The sequence below is a fragment of the Hippocampus comes genome, unplaced genomic scaffold (genome assembly GCF_001891065.2).
Source record: "Hippocampus comes isolate QL1 unplaced genomic scaffold, H_comes_QL1_v1.1 scaffold7, whole genome shotgun sequence".
Lineage (NCBI taxonomy): Eukaryota > Metazoa > Chordata > Actinopteri > Syngnathiformes > Syngnathidae > Hippocampus > Hippocampus comes.
This window is the reverse complement of record NW_017842060.1, coordinates 367,240-384,023: the sequence shown is the minus strand read 5'-3', so window position 1 is coordinate 384,023 and position 16,784 is coordinate 367,240. Positions and strand designations below refer to the sequence as shown.

The 16,784-nt window shown below is 46.3% G+C and overlaps 1 protein-coding gene across 1 annotated transcript in view; it reads left to right on the top strand.

Moving 5' to 3' along the window:
- The window catches only part of grin2ab (glutamate receptor, ionotropic, N-methyl D-aspartate 2A, b), an 83,757-nt gene that overhangs the window by 11,232 nt on the left and 55,741 nt on the right, over nt 1-16,784 (top strand).

Sequence of the window (16,784 nt, the reverse complement as noted above, 5' to 3'; positions counted from 1 at the left end):
GTGTGTGCGTGCGTGCGTGCGTGCGTGCGTGCGTGCGTGCGTGCGTGTGTGTGTGTGTTGACACCGCCTCTGTACTTTTGCCCTCTCGTAGGGTTTGTCTTATTGGTCACCAAGGTGAGAGTTTGCCATGAAAAAGAGAGGCGTCGAGTAGGCTGCGCAAACAAAAAAAAAAAAAGATGAGTAATGTCACTACAATCAAAGACATTATCAAGCTAACTTATACTTTAAAAAAAATGGCGTGTTGAATTGACTCCATTTTATTTCGTCTAATTTCACATTGACGGGTGAAAGTGAGGTTCCCAACTTTCATTGCATTTGCCCGCGTGCTTGAAATAAAAAATGGCCAACTTCCTGTTTGATTTCCCTCACGGGTCCCCCGAGCCTTTTGACTGCATCTTATTATGATCGACACGTCCATGGAATTTCACGGCCATCGTTGAAAGTGTGCTGATTTGCACAAAAGCGGCCCACATAACACGGAGACAGAGTCAAGCGATGAGATGTGATGTGAGGTGATGTGAGTGCTTTCGGAGGCCCCCGCTTGGGCCGCAGCGTGACACACGTAGTGTGGCGGTGACGTGTCGCCCCGCATCTGGATGAGCCGCTCGTCTAGGGGGGCGACTAAACCAGAGCCGAGTCGGACCCCTCCGCCGCCGACGTAGCGCTGGCCGAGCAGGTACAGCATTCGGCGGCGTCTCCGGGCGCCTCTCTCCTCGCCTCAGTTTATAACCCACGTAATCCCTTACGTTCAATGCCGCTCTCTGTCTCTCTCTCTCTCTCTCTCTCTCTCTCTCTCTCCTACCGCTCGCTCCGTCTTATTACTGCGCTCAGTTATAAAAAGATGACCCACTTGGGATTTTCCGACACATAAAACCTGGTCACGTATCCCGTCTGTGCTCCCTGGCTCCCCCACAACGTGTTCTCAAGCACTTGATGGAGATGCACACCATCTGAAGTGTTGACCCTTCTCCGATTTGCAGATTGTCGCCCGACGAATGAACGATCGCTATTGGTCAAAACCGACAAGGGCGCTGACAAACTCACTAGCTCAAATGATCAAAAACATAAGCAACCCAACTAACATAGTCATGTAGTCTCTGTAAAATGACTATTTCAAACTAAATAATAGGAGACGGTCAAAAGCCAAACAACTCACCGACTGACTTTTCAACCAACTAACCAGTAAACCAACAAATCCAACGAAAGTCTGATTAAAACATCAACCACGGAAGTCATGGAGACCTGCCTTCCAACCCTAATTTGAACCCCTGCCCTGAAACCCTGACCCAGACTGGCAACCTTATTCTGAAACCCCAAGCCCAGGGAATCGTCTTGTTTTGTTATTTCCACGTAAAAAACCAAAAATCTCCTTCGAAACAAAAGCAACCTTTGAGGTCCTGGAAGCAAGAAAAATTTTAAAAAGAATCATCGAATGCATGCTTTGAGGTCCTGGCAGCTTGCCGCCTTGCCAGATGTGAGCTCCGGTCTCCTTCTTGTCGAAGGTGACACATTTTCTCCGTCCGAGTGTTTATTTCCACTCAGGGCGTTGGCGTGCGCAGCCGGTCGGCCTCCGGCGAAGCCGCCGGCCCGTCAGCTGTCCGCAAGGAGCGTATCGGCGACTTGAAAGTCAATTAAAGCCGCCTCCGCCTCACATTCCGCCACTCCCGGAACATCTGCGGCCCCGAGTCAGGCCGCCTCGGCTTGAGCCGGCCGCCGACTGGTTCCGGGAAAAGGATGCCGCCGCGCCGCATCAATTCCAGGCCGCCGGGCCCGACGGGATGTTTGGGAGGTTCCGGGTCCCTTGGCTTGAAGCCCTAATCCTTGGTCCGATTTTAACCGTGGTTTAAAACCCTCATGGGAAATCCAAACTCTTGTGGGAAATATCGTTAAACCTGGCTTGAAAGACCAACCCAAGTTTGGAACCCTGATTTGAATCGTCAAATCTGAAACCGCAAACGTTGTTTGAAGATAACATCAAACCGGACCTCGAAATGCTACTTTGACAAAATCTAATGCTTGATGAAACTTGAATCAAACTTAGAAACCCTAATTTGATACCTAAATCGTTTTTTGAAACGCTAAGCCTCGTTTGAAATCCTAATTTGAAACAGTAAGTCTATTTTGAAACCCTATTTCTTGTTTGGAACCCTATCCTTGGCTTGGAGTCCTTTGGCTGAAAACCTTACTTGAAAATCCTAAGACTGACTTGGAGACCCTTGTTGGAAAATCTCAGACAATCTGATTATTTGGAATTCTTATCCCTAAAACTGCCCTTGCAACCCTAAAACTCGTTTGAAGCTTAAACTCTCGACTTTGAAAGGCTCCCCCCCCTTGTGAAAGAGCGCATGTCAAAAACAGCCCAAATGTGTGCGAGGGCCGTACCAGCTGATCTCCGAGGCAATGATGTCACTGTGCCGCCTTCTCCTTCTTGACGGCGGCTCGTGATCGTCGCCTTGGCCGGTAAACGGGAGATTTCGAAGGCAAACGTCAACATCTGTCGGCGACATCTGGAAGCCACGCTGCCTGACGAGGGCCCCGAGACCCAAGCGTTTAGCCGCCGGGATGCTAATTCTCCCGCGGCTCATCGGCGCCGCGACAAACACCTTCAGTGTCACACTCACGCGCGCTCAGACACACACATCAATATTAACACCGCGGCTTAGTGTGGATTGAAGCCATCTGTCATCCATTTCGAAAGCAAAGGCGAGCTCAATATTGAGACGCGTCGGCCATTGCGGAGGAAGACATCAAAGGTGTTTTTCATGTTGGACCGTGGACCCCTCTCCTTGCCCCCCCCCCCCCAATCAGGCTATTTGATTTTTTTTTTTTTGTTTTCTGTTTGTTTAGTTTCCCCACAAATACCTTGATATCGCTTCATTAGCGCAGCGTGTAGCAGTAACAGTGATATCAATTTTTTTTAGCCTCCTGCTCATAGCTGCGAGTGGTGCCATTAGCGACGCTGCTCCTCGCCAAAACGTGGCCGATATCACAAATGAACTAAGCAAAAAAAAAAAAAAAAAAAAGGAGCAAACTGGTTCAGACGTCAACGGACAAAAGGAGCGCCTAATAACTAACAGGCAAGGAGGTGTGAGTTTCAAACTACTAAAACGGACGGACTTAATCACAAATTAATTGTGGTTGAAAAAGTTGCTAAAGAGCAAGTGAACTAAGTGGTTGGCATGTGCTGACTAACAACCTTGGTTAAAGAAATTTGACCGAACAAAGCGTCAACGGGCAAACTCACACAACAGCTATTGATGTTTCGATATCTGACAAAATAATAAGTGACAACAGAAACCGCCACTGAGCCTTGGTCAAAACGAACATGTCAACTAGCTAACTAGCTAACTGTATCAAGTACAACTTTATTGTCAGATGTGCTAACATACAGCACAGATGAAATTTCCTCCCTCTTCAACAGACAACAGGCAACAAGAGGAGCCGCTGCGGGTGCCCGCGCCGCCTCTTTGGAATGTGAACCATAAAAACCGCTATAGGCTAAAATGAAAAATCAAGAATTTAGTGAAGACACCTAACCACCTAATATTGACATTTTATTCATTCGTTCATTGAAAAAAAAAATTGTACCAGTTTGTACTCATTTATCTGTGATTGCTAATAACAAGATTAAACATTTTACGAAAACTGATGAACAAAACAGTAACTAGAATAGTTTTGCATTTTAAAATATTTCATGAATGGATGACAGATGGCGCTTTATACGGAACACAGAACATCAACGATGGACCATCATAATAAATGACACCATTTGAATGAACTGTTGCCATTTTGCTCATTCCTGCGCAATTTAGTTGTTTGAAATGCGCCGCTGTCATTTTCCATCCGAGCGCTGCCTGCGCTTCTTTCCAAGCGCCGTATGTACGCCGTCGACCTCGGAAGGCTGTTGTTTGTGGTCTTGTGCTTACAGGCGCCATTCTTACCCTGCCCGGTCGCGCACGCGCCCGCTCTCGTGATGCCTGCCAAGCATTATTCCAAAAGAGATAACACGTACAGCGGGATTTCCATGCAAAAGTGACGGCAAAATCCTATTTTCCCCAAGCGCCTCAGAGGAAGAGCCAGCAGATGATTAGGCCCCACTAGGAATCTCATCAAGTACAATGGCTCCGATACTTGAGCTAGTAACAATGACGACCAATTACACGGTACTTAAGGAGAGCCGAGCGCCCTCTACAGGCGAAAAGTGGAGTGATGTTTGTGGCGCTCGCCCCCTTTTGCACAGAGACCCCGCAAAAAGCTGCCCAAACCCAAGATCCTGTTGTGAACCCAACCGAGGTGGATTGGGGTTTCACGCAGCAACACAGCTCCCTGCAACAGCGCTTGAAACCGTACTCTGCAACTTAAAAAAATCATTTGATTTGCAGCCCTGCTAACCCTGGCTTGAAACCTTAATCTGCGGCCTTAAACCTCGCCTGAAAGCCTGCTTTGGAACCTTAGCGCTGTCTTGAAACGTTCATTTGAAAGCATAACCCTCTTGCGCAACCATAACCCTGACTTGAAACCGTAATCCGCAGCTTTATCTTTGGCTTGAAACCCGACCATACACTCGCAACCCTGACTTAAAACCCCAATTCTGAAGCACTCACTCTAGCTTAAAACCCCAACGTGCAGCCTTAACTCTGTATTGAAGCCCTGTTTTGCAACTGTCGAAACAGCCCTGGGCGCAAACCAAAATTGCGCAACTCTAACCTGCCCTGAGGACCCTAATTTGCAACCCGAACCCTCTAATTCTGTTCGATGACACATCGGTCAACTTAATTCTTCACCCTCGAGAATGTTTTCTGGGCTATTTATATTTCCGCCATGAGGATGTCGGTCAGAAGTCGAGTAAGTGCTGGACGTGCTGCGGCTTTTCGTCAGTCAATCAACTCAACTCAACTCAACTCAACTGTATTTCTTGAGCACTTTCAAACAGCCATCGCTGCATACAAAGTGCTGTACATGGAGCGACTAACATATACAACAGTAAAGCAACAAATCGGTAACAAAGACGGTGTCGCTGGCTGCGCTTTGACACGCAAGGTAAATAAAAAAAGAAATCAAATGCTGTCCTGAGGGAGAAGTGGAGACATTTCAATTTGAACAATCTCTGGCGGCCGTGTCAACAAACACGCTCGACAGTCTGTCCGGCTCTCATCAGAGACGATGTGCCCCCCCCCCCCCAATTGGTTTAGGGCTTGTCATGTGACCGCTGCCTGCTCTGACTTCAATTTAAGATCCCCTCCCTGTCAGTGGCAACAAAGGAAGAAGAACAAATACTTCATTACTGTACTTAATTCGATTTTTTTTTTCTTTTATCTATATTTTACTTGAGTATGCTGGGGACATTTCAGGCGCGGGGGAAAAAACAGGAAGAGCAACGGCTTTGAGGAACGTGAAGCGCGGAGCGTTCGCTAATATGACGCAAAAGGTCTAGGGAGGCAAGATATTCCCCATCCGCGGCGTTACTTTAGAGAACTGTTTGATGTTAGCCATTCCGAGACTGACTCGTGCCAAATGTTTTTTTCTCTTGTGCCAGCCTAAAAAAAAAAAACACAAGCTTCTAGCTAGGTTAGCATTTCTTGCATTTGTTCGCTAAACAGGGCTAGCTAACTGGATAGATAGATAGATAGATAGATAGATAGATAGATAGATAGATAGTCCGAAGTCCCAAGTCACAAAAATTTCTGAGAAGTCAAGGTGGGACTCGATCCCTCGTGCCATGCGCTTCATGTACACCTGACATGTGTTGTGTTGCAAAAACGAATGCATGCCATGCTTGGGTTTTAAACTTGTGGCATGCATTTGTTTTTGCAACACAACGCATATCAGGTGTACATGAAGTGTACCTGCATGGCACGAGGGATATTATTTGTACTCGTACGTAAGTCCAGAGGGCAAGTGCTTTTGCCACATCTTGTCTGCTTTCCTACCGCGCTTCCCAAATGCTATTAGCGGCTAGCAGATTTGTGTCCGCTTACAAGGCGAATGATGTGACCACCGATCACAATGCCAACACACACACACACACACACACACACACACACACACATACACACACACACACACACACACACACACACACACCTTCACCTTGTTGGGTTGTTGAAATCACGACAACGGTAATCTCAAGTGGATAAATAAGCGACATAAAAGTCCACGGCAGAATCGATGAAGGTGCCTGTGCACTAACAGACCTTTGACGAAGTGACTTCCAGGTGAGCGGGAAGCGGCATAATCACAGGAGAAGATCGATCGCGATTTAAAGAGAAGGTTCCGGGGCCGCGCGGGATGTTCATCTCGTAAGCGCATTCGTATCTTTCCCGCTGATTTGTGTTCCATATTTATAAAGATGTTTACCGGTGGGGGGAAAAGAGCCGCCGCAGAATGAGAAGTGACAGCCCCACTCGTGTTCGACATGAACTCGCTACCAGATACTGACAAGATCAGCTGACAGGTTTCTGCCAAACGAGCTTTTCAAGGCGAGGTTTGGATCGGGTATCAACGAATGTTTCAATCATGTCGCAAGGCGGCAAGACTCAGCGCTACTTGGTGGTCGGCTCCCAACCCCAAGCTTGCGGGTTCCATCCTTTCACCCCCGTGGCCGTGTCGAAGCGTCTTTGAGCGAGACAGCGAACCCCGATTTGCTCCGGGTCAACCTGCTGTGTGAATGTGTTTCAAGGCTTGGTTAGGGTTTCAAATTTGCATCTCCAAACGTGGTTAAAGTCAGATTCTCGAGACAAGAGTAAAAGGCCCCAAATTAGGGTTTCAAGACAAGGTTTGCGTTTTGGAGTCAAGGTGAGGGTTTATATTCATTGTTAGGGCTTCAAACAATGAGTACCCATTCGAAGTTTCAAGTCAGGGTGTCCCCCACACCAGATTCTGAACAGTTTAAGATTAAAATTGGAAGCCAGTATTCCAGCATTTCAAACCCCAGAGGTCCTGGAGTGGTGGGAGTTGGTTTTTTGGATTACCTTCCAATGTTCTTACCCAGAGATGAAAGACAATCGCCAGGGTCTGGGTATTCGGAGTCGGTCTTGCGGCACACAGGGACTCGTGCTGATTATTTCTGTACCTGGGGCAGTTTAGGGTTAGGCATAAATTATGAATAATTTGGGGAGGAAAAGCCCAATTACGGTTTGTGTTTCAAATTAGGGATCCAAGTCATGGTTCCGGTTTCAAATTAGGGTTCCGCGGCATGGCTCAGGTTTCAAGGCTGGCCCTTGACTGATGTTTTTTTTTCCATCTGAATAATCCTCGAGATAAATAAAAAGATATTGCGGTGTGTCATCTATCATGCCAATCACGTCAGGTGTTCGCCATGTGCCACATCTGTCACATGTCGAGCCAACTGTGAGCCGAGCATGAAGCGTGCACATCATCAACCTTCTCCTTCGCCTGCGGCCAAAGTTGACAGTCAATGTGGATGAAAAAAAAAAGAAGTCTCATGGGATTTCGGACGCGATGCTGCCGGCCGCTCGCATTTGCTAAAGTGACGCCGATGAGGCCAAAGCACGCTCACCCTGCTCTGCGCACATGCGGACCACCGCAGCGCACGGTGCGCCCACCGTAGTTCCAACAAGGGTCCGAGCTCCATCCTTTTGAAATTTCAGTGGCAAAAAAGTCGCCAAAAGCCACGTCGGGTGATTCACAGAATGCCGGCCGTTTTGGTCGCATGTCTCCATTTCTAGAAGAATCAAGCACCGGAAGCTATTTGGAACAGGCGACATGAAATTTGGTCGGCATGTCTATCATGAGTAGGTCCACAAAAAGTCTCAAGAAGTCGTAGACCCTAAAATGCGTGGGAACAAAGCCCCCCAAAAATGTGACTTGTGCAACCTCAGAATTTTTGAAAACCACCTCCAGAATCTGGTTTAACAAAAAAAAAATGTTTTCTTTTTTAAATCAAAGTTTGGCGTGCTTGTCTGTCATGAGAAGACCCACAAAAACACACAAAGTTGCACATTTTGGTTCGATCACCTCAAATTGAACGCAGTGAAATTTTTGAAAATCCTGCCAACAAGACGGGATTACTTACGTCATGAGTAGACCCTCAAAAAAGGCCCACATTTCACTTGAAGCTGTGCAACTTTGAAAATTTAAAGTAGCTTTATTTGATCTGGTCAAACTTTTTTTTTTTCATTTTTTTCCAATGACAGGCTTATTTTTATATGTGCAACTTGTGTATGCGCATATAGTATTTTTCCTTTGTCGACTTTATTGTACAGTTTTATTACTTTAACCTGCAATATTTTTTATGGGGGAAGGGGGGGTGGTTACAGACATCTTATTTGAATTTAAATTTTAATGGCGTATCATTTTGTGGCTTGATGGTATTTTTTTTTTATGGTAGAATTATTCGATCCGTGCAAATTTTGGGGGGATCCATGGTGCTTTTTTTGTGAACCTGTGCAACTCGGAGGTTGTTTGTTGTCAACGTTGGAGTGGATTTTTGGTAGATTTACTTGCACCTATGAAACTTTTATCAAAAATTTATGGTTATTTTATTTTAAGACGCGTGAGTTAGATGATGGACGGTAGCAGCCTGTGCTACTTTGGAAGTTTTTTTGGTGATTTTATGTTAACCGAGACAACTTTTGTAGGGTTCAGGCTGGTCTGACCGTTAACCTCATGTGTAAGGTTTTTTTTTTTTTGTTTGTTTTGTTTTGTTTTTTTTGTTTTTTGAACAGTTGGCTCACTTTTGTGTCTATTTTTGAGTTGTTTTTTTTTTCTGACAGTAATCTTATGTTAAACCTGTGACTTTGTCATGTGAGCCTTATTTCAAGCTGTCCAGCAGCTGTCTGGATTTGTCTTTATTGCCCCCCCCCCACCCCCTCCTCCGCAATATCGTCTTTGGCGCAGCTCAATGCTGCTCAATGGCGATGCGGCCCATCAATCTCATCCGGCGGGCCGTCGGCGCCGCCGTCTCCAAGGTCGGCAAGATCGTCCGCTAAACAGTCAATAGAGTTCCGAAACTGGCGCCGCTCCATCCCAACTTTATTTTTTCATCCGCCGCCTTCTCATCGCCGTCCACTCCCTCACCTCTACCGAACGCCCTCAAAAAAAAAAAAAGCCAAAGACGCAAACACACACGCGGCCGCCCGCCCGCTGAACGACGCCGTGTCCTTTCTGTCTGCCTGTCCTTCTTATTCATATTTATCAGCGATGAAATATGAATGATGCAACGTGTTCAGCGGGCCAACCGCCGCTGCCTGCTTCCCCACGTTTGCCGCAAAAAGGAAAGAACATCCGAGTTGCCGCAAAATGCCTCGACCTCGGCCCGTACGTTGTGAAACTTTGATGCTTTGGTTCGAAGGAGCCTCGAGGGAGCGGACACACAAGCTCCCATCACATGTACACTAAAGACTGCTTGAGACTTTCTTTCCTTTTTTTTTTTTTCCTTCTCTAGTTTTTATATGTCGGCTTGGCCAAAAGTTGCACTCGGTTACACTTTACATTCTTTTCATTTGATCACCTGTACTGCACACATCACATTAGTTACTGTGGCATTTGGTGGACACCATCTTGTCCTGTCAATTTCAAATTGGCATGTTTCCTTTCTATTTTCTCCCTTTTCCTTTCATATATCCTCCCTTTCTTCCTTTCCTTCCTTCCTCACTCCCTTCCTTTTACAGAGCCTTCTTTCCTTCCTTCATTGGTTCTTGCTTCCTCGTTTTCGAACAACCTTGATTTGATGCCATCCTTATTTTTTTGCTCTTTCCCATCATGCCAATCCGCCTACATAAGATTTAGATTTTACAAAAGCAAAAAGCAGACACACCTCCGGAGTCCCATTTAGCGAAATGGCTAACCCAGCGCTGGGTCCACGCCAAGGCTGGTTGCCCAGCACGTTGACTCCAAACGTTTGGTCCAGCAAGGGGTTCACACTCCCCGTACTGCAGAGTTGATTTGCATTGCTTTGAAAGTGAGCGCGCTTGCTCCTCATCATTTCCTGATTTTTGTTTTCATGTTGAGGCCGCTCCTTCTTTGTCATTTTGACCGTGTGTATCTGTGATGACTTTGATGATCCTGCTGCAACTCTTTTAGATGAGTTGCCCCTGGCGCCTGCGAGTAAAAAGGTCCCTCATCAAATATTGAACGCAAATGTGACATTTTTTTTTTCCCCGACTCCTTGAAAAAGCTCGGCGACAACCTGAAAGAAGGTGACAGCTGCCAACCTCTCCCTGCAAAGTTGTGTAGGTTAGAATGAAGGATCAAAAATCTTCCAAACTTTACACAAGTACGTTTATCCTGTAAGAGGTTACGCATGTAAAAATATGATCTTAAATCCCCCAAAGTGACACAGTTTGAAAGAAGCGAATGTGAAACAACTCAAATCCTCCTAGAACCACGAGACGGTCCCAAAAAGCTTCACTGGGCTCACGTCACCTGCCGCGGGTAGTCGGAGCTCCAGAGAAGCTCTGTGCTACTTGCGCGGAAGCGGCTTGCTAGCACCAGCTCTTGTGGAGTCACTCCTAAGTACGTAATCATCAGCTAGGTGGCGGCGAATACGCGACTTGTTTGTAGTATCACACTCATGAAGGGATGACAAGAAAAGACGGAGAAGCTACATGCTAAGCTAACTGAAGATTGACAGAGCCGGCGCGTTTAGCACCGCAATCAAGTGCTCTGGGTGATTGATGACACTTTTCAGAGGCGTCTGGCTGGAACCACGTTAAAGCGCACCAAATCCAGTTTGGAACAGCAAAATGAAAAATTGTTTGGATTCTGGAGACAAAAATCATCCTCGCTAAACGGAACAAAAAATGGACCAACTTTCATTACAATGTCCAAAAAAAAAAAAAAAAAACCACATTGTTAATTCATTGTATCACGACAACGAAGCTTCGTTTGCCGAGCGATGCCGGCCATTCAAAAAATATTATACAGCGCATTCATCACTTTTTCCAGGAGATTCTGATGATTAGAATGATTATTTTTGGGGTTGAGTTCTCTTTGGAGAATGCTTGTTGCATGGCCTTCATCTGCGTGAACCTGGGTGGCGTATTTGATGGGTTTCAAATGTCTCTTATGAGCTCATTCCGACCTCTCCGCAAAAGTGCTGACATCTTCCAAATGACACCTCGTCACCGTCTCAAGGTGACCCGCCATCCTGACTGCATTACTAATTCCCCACGCCTGTGTGTGTGTGTGTGTGTGTGTGTGTGTGTGTGTGTGTGTGTGTGTGTGTGTGTGTGTGTGTTGCCTTGCTGGATGAGATGATTAGCAATTTTTTTTCCAACAGTCATGACGGGGTGATACTACGGTAGTCGATAGAAGACCAAAAATCAATTGTACATGAAAATATGGGATATCAAAATGTGAATAGAAATTGATATTTCATTTTGCAATAAAAATATGGCCCATTTTCAAAGATCTAATTAAAGCGTAGATACTAGCCGATTCATCGGTCGGGCCCTGCTTTGTTCCCGCTAATATGTCATGGTGCTGGTTGAAACGTACGAGTGGTGTTGTTACTCGGTATCGGTGATGACTCCAGTGAGTACTCGTACTGGTATCAGTCTAGGAAAAAAATGGTATCGAACACGCCTCCTGTAGCTTGTGGATAAGAGCCTCTCGATACATCTGATGATATTTATAACTAGAAGATAAGATACCCTTTATTTGTCCCACACTGGGGAAATTTGCAGTCTACAGTAGCAAAATTGGGGGCGGGGGGGATAAAGTGGTTCATTGCACAAAATAAATGTTTCAGAAAAGAAGTGTACACAGTTCAATATAAGTGCAATATAAAATAAAGCATTAGCAATATATTTGTAGAATAAATATAATAAATAGCAATAGCATAGAATGTTGTGCAAAACATCACAATTTGGAAAACGGACGGAGGCAGTCTGCTCGGACACTAAGTACGCAGTAAAATTGAATTCAGAAATGCACTTTTTTTGTCCTTATCTTACCCCTATGAGATATCTTTTATCGCTATGCTTTGAAGGCTAACAATTGAGTTCACAATGTGATCGCCACTTGCGTTGTTTTTCCAAAATATTGCATTCGTCAAGGTCCTTTTCCCATATTTTGTTGAACCAGCAAGACTTGGCAATCTTTCAAACTCTCAAAAATGAAGCCTACCAACCGAGTAAAATGAAGCCGAGGTTTTTTTTTTCCCCCCCTCGGACAACGCGATTTGAAAACGCCATTCAACTCCGCCGCAATGTCGATTTGGATGCGATTGATTGTCCGCCCATCCGGTTGAAGGCTTTGCTGCGTCTTGGCCTTGCGTTAGCCACTGGCCACTGACTATTCAGGACGAGACTTCCAACTTTGCTCATGTCATCGACTTGTTGGTGTTTGTTGTTGTTCGGCAAACGCATAACATAGCATGCGTGCTATTTACCGGATCAAACAAGCGGCCCGGAAGTTTGCCCTGTCATCCGTGACGCGGCTCGCATGCGATCGGTGGAGTGCGCGCTCGTCCTCGACATGCAAATGCATTTAGCATCAAAAAAAAAAAAAGAAAGAAAGAAAGAATAAGAGCCGATGCTGCCGAAATGACAAGATGGAGGATCGCATGGAAGAGGACCGGTCCACTGCAGGGGACGCTTTTTGACAAAAGTGCAGCACTTGCCGTACAAGCCTGAGGATCTTTGCCGAATATTTTATTTTTTTTCCCCTCTCTCTCAAGATAATGGCTGTCTCGCTCGTATATGTTTAATGAATCCCACTGCATTGGCCTCATCTCAACGACTGCCTTCAATTAGCATGACAACAGGGAGCTCGCGTCATAAAACTCATCCTGATCTATCTTTCTTTCGAGGTGATGCCTCGCTCGCATTTTAGCTCCCGTTTCACTTCCTGTTTACCGATAATTAGCTGCTAATTCCGATGCTCATTTCATGCAGATGGAGAGCGCGGATATGCGCATAAGTCTGACGAGTGTCGGCGTTTGGAATTGGGGCTGCCCAAGGGGGGAGGGCGATAAACACATCAAATTAAATCAAAACAGCTGACGGCGGCGGCAAAATGAAGAAGTGGCTGAGGCACGACTGTCCCTAGATCCACCTTTTATTTGATTTATTTTTAAAAATTTTTTACAAGAATATATATATATATATATATATATTTGTATATGTACATATGTATGTGCATATGATATATATCCTTGTCCTTCAGACTTATATACTTCTATACTTGTATATGTAGGCAGCACAGTGGTCGAGTGGTTAGCATGTCGGCCTCACAGTGCAGAGGTGCAGGGTTCAATTGTGGCTCCAGCCTTCCTGTGTGTTCTCCCCACGCCTGCGTGGGTTTTCTCCGGGTACTCCGGTTTCCTCCCACATTCCAAAAACACGCATGGCAGGTGAATGGAACACTCAAAATTGTTTTTGGGGGCGTAGCGCAAGCGATGGGCAAACTTAAGCACGCAAAACTAGCAATGTCTTGATAATGATGCACAAAGAAAGTTTTTTTTTTTTTTTTTTTTTTTTTTTAAAGGGCACTGAAGAATTGTTTTTTTTTTTATTTTTGGAGGGCACCCGATTTGGAATGCATGACCAAATGAAAGCGCCCGAGTGGCTGCAAATCAAATAATGACATTTTGGACTGATACGTTGCAGCCAGCGCATTATCCGGTCGAAGTTAAGGCGAAGGCCGCTGAACCAAATAACGCGCTCGTGCGCGGCGCCGGGGAAAACAAAGCCCGAGGTTGGGCTTATGCTGAGCAATCATGTCGTCTGATTTCTTGCCGCTCCAGCTGTTGCCGTTGCCGCTAATGCCGTCTTCCAGCGTTTTTGACCAAGCGTCATCCTTCTCGCCAAGTTTGGCTGGCCGCTAATTCGCCGCCGGGAGGCAAATGTGTACTCTTAGGCCAAACGCATTTGAATGATCGCTAACGCGCCGCAGCAGAGCATCCGGCCGAGGAAATTCACTGCATAGACCACTTGAGACGCAATCCTAGCTGGCGTCCCGGTTTCAATCAAAAAAAAAAAAAAAGGAGTTCTGGTCTCCCAATACGTTTGGGCTCTCAGAGTTGAGACGGGTTTCAAAGAAGAGTTTTCAATTCACACTCAGAGTTTTTAATTTGGGTTTCAAGATAAACGTAGCGTGTCAAAGTCGAGGTTAAGTACCAATCTGGGTGTCAAAATTGATTTTCAAGGCAGGATCACTTTTTTTGTTTTAGCCCCCAAAATGACACATTGTGCGGGGGCTTCGGTTTTCAAAAGTGGTTTAGGTTTGCGTAAAAAACGGTTCCAAAGCGGACGCTGGCAGTCCAAGGCATATTTTACGCTCTTGGTTTGGGTTTCAAAGTCGATTTTTCAGACAGGACGAGGGTTTCCAAGACAGACGTACGGTACGGTACCAATGTTGGATTTTAAAACGCTGTTGGTTACGGTCCCAAGATTGTGAAGATATTGTGCTCGACTTTGGGTTTCAAAGTCAGGTCGCATGTTTCAAGCAAATGAGGGCTTCGGGCCAAGGCGTATTTGTCAAAGTCAAGGCAGGGTTAGGGTTTGGAAAGGAGGCATCAACACAAGGTTTGGAGGTTTCAAGTTCGGCTTTGAGGACAGGCTTTTGGTTTCCACTTTTTGAAAGGAGGCTTGGCAAGTTCTCTTTCCATAAGCCAGGACCATCACTGGAGGGAAAAAGCGAGCGCCGGGGTGAGGCTGACACGAACTGTCAGGGACGCGAACGTCGCCGTGTGTGATTTAGCGCCGTACGCTAAGTGGCGCGAAGGCCACGGGGCTCGTCTGCTGCCGGGCATCCGTCAGGACCGGCTGCTTTACTCGCTCGCTGGCCTGATTTGGCCGGCCGGACAAACGTACGCATTGCCGCCCGGAAAGACAGACTGCGACGAAAGAGCCAGACCAAGAAGCTGATGTCTGAAGAAAGTTAGCGGTGAGGGGAAAGGGGCGGGGGGGTGATCGTAAGTCCACAATTTCCCCTCCAGGTTTTCTTGTCGGGCTCGGCCGGATGGCGGCGGTGTTGGAAATTGGCCGAGATGGAACACGGCGCTCTCGCGGTGCTTTCATTAGCCCTTGTTGCGCCGTCGGGCCTTTTCGCAGCGCCTTTATTACTCGCCGCATCTGCTTTTGGGGCCAAGAGGAAACCGCGTCAGAGGGTGCGCAACAAACAGGAAAGAGGAAGGGGGCAGGGGGCTGAGGTTCGGAGGGACCCTCTCGCGATGTGCGGATGTCGATGCCCACACCAAATGCTGTCAACATGTTCTCCACAACTGGAACGCAATCAACCCAAAAAGTTGGGCGTTACAATTGGGGGTTCAGAATGGGCTTTGACTTTCAAATTAAGGTTTGCATCTTTGAAAATTTTAAATCAGGGTTTCAATCTTAGGTTAGGGTTTAAAATGAAGGTTTCAAGCCTAGGTTAGCATTAGGGTTTGAATGTCGCGTTTCAAGACGAGATTTCAAACAGGTTGTCGGGTTTGAAATTGAGGATTCAGTCACAAATTAGGGTTTCAAGCCCAGTTTGGTCTTTCCAATTAAGGATTCAAACAAAGGTTAAGATTTCAAGCCTGCGTGATGGTTTCAAACAGTGTCAAATTGTAGTTTCAAGCCTTGACGAGGGTTTGCAACTTTAGAGTTTCAACCCAGGGCGAAGATTTCAAAATAGGGTTCGTGTCTCAAGCCAAGGGTAGGGTTGGGGTTACAAATTGGGTTACATCCGCGTGAGGGTGTCAGTGTTGTTGTTTTTTCACTCAGTGTTATTGAGTCAGAGCTGCCGTGTCATTATCTTGGCAAAGGTGTCATTTACCGCAAAGTTGCCCATGAAGAGGCGGCGTCGGCGGAGCGCTCTTTGTCTTCCCGACCTCACAACTGTCGTGAGTCACAGCCACTTCCGTTTCAGGGGTCATCTTCTCATCTTGTTCATACAAACAGATCCAAAGTCAATTACAAACTGACGTTTGCAACGGGTCGACGACATCACCACGCGCTGGATTTCCTCCCCGCTGATGCTCCTCCGGGCCTCGACTGCAACTGTCTTCGTTTGCTGCTTGTTGTTGCTTGGGCCGCTCTTCTTTCCTTTCTTGTCTTCAGCAAGTAAAATTCTCGCTCAGCTGGATTCAGGTCAAGTGATTGATCCTACTTTTTGCCTTGAAAAACCCTTCGGTCGCTTGGCAAGTACGCCTCCGGTTATTGTCCATCGGCACTGTGAAGCGCCATCCATTGAAGCCTTTGGCTGGAAATGAGCAGAAAACAGCTGAGAATTCATACTGCTGAATTCGTCAGCCGTCATATCATCAAGAAATACAAAGAAAGCAGTTCCATTGGCGGCCCTGCATGACCGGCCACGGAACAGCGGAGCAGCCAATTGTCCCATTACTTTTGCTCCCTTCAAAAGTGTGAGACACACACGGATGAGACAGCGATTTCGCATTCACGCGATAGCAGACCGCAAAATGAATGGCAGTTACACGCTGTGGTTTTTACCGTTTTTGCAAGAAGTGTATTTCAGCGGGCCACCACCATTTACTCCGTCAATAAGGGTCGCCTTTCCTATGAATTAGGGATGTAACAATAACGGCAATATCGCTTTAACACGTGATTAAAATTGCCACAATATCACCGTTGATATGTCACTATACTAAAAGACGCACATCTGTTGAAATGGGCGGGTGATTTTTCATTTCGTGCAGTTCGAGCACCCCCGATGGTTAGTTTATTAGTGCAGTTGAATTTGAATCAGGCATGTTGTGGCCACCTACGTTCAAGGCCCACGCTAATGGGGAGATGACGAGGAACGCAACACATTTGAGTTCCTCCGCAAATTGACTTAATTCACGATGTGTGTTTGCGCGTTTGCAAGTAAGT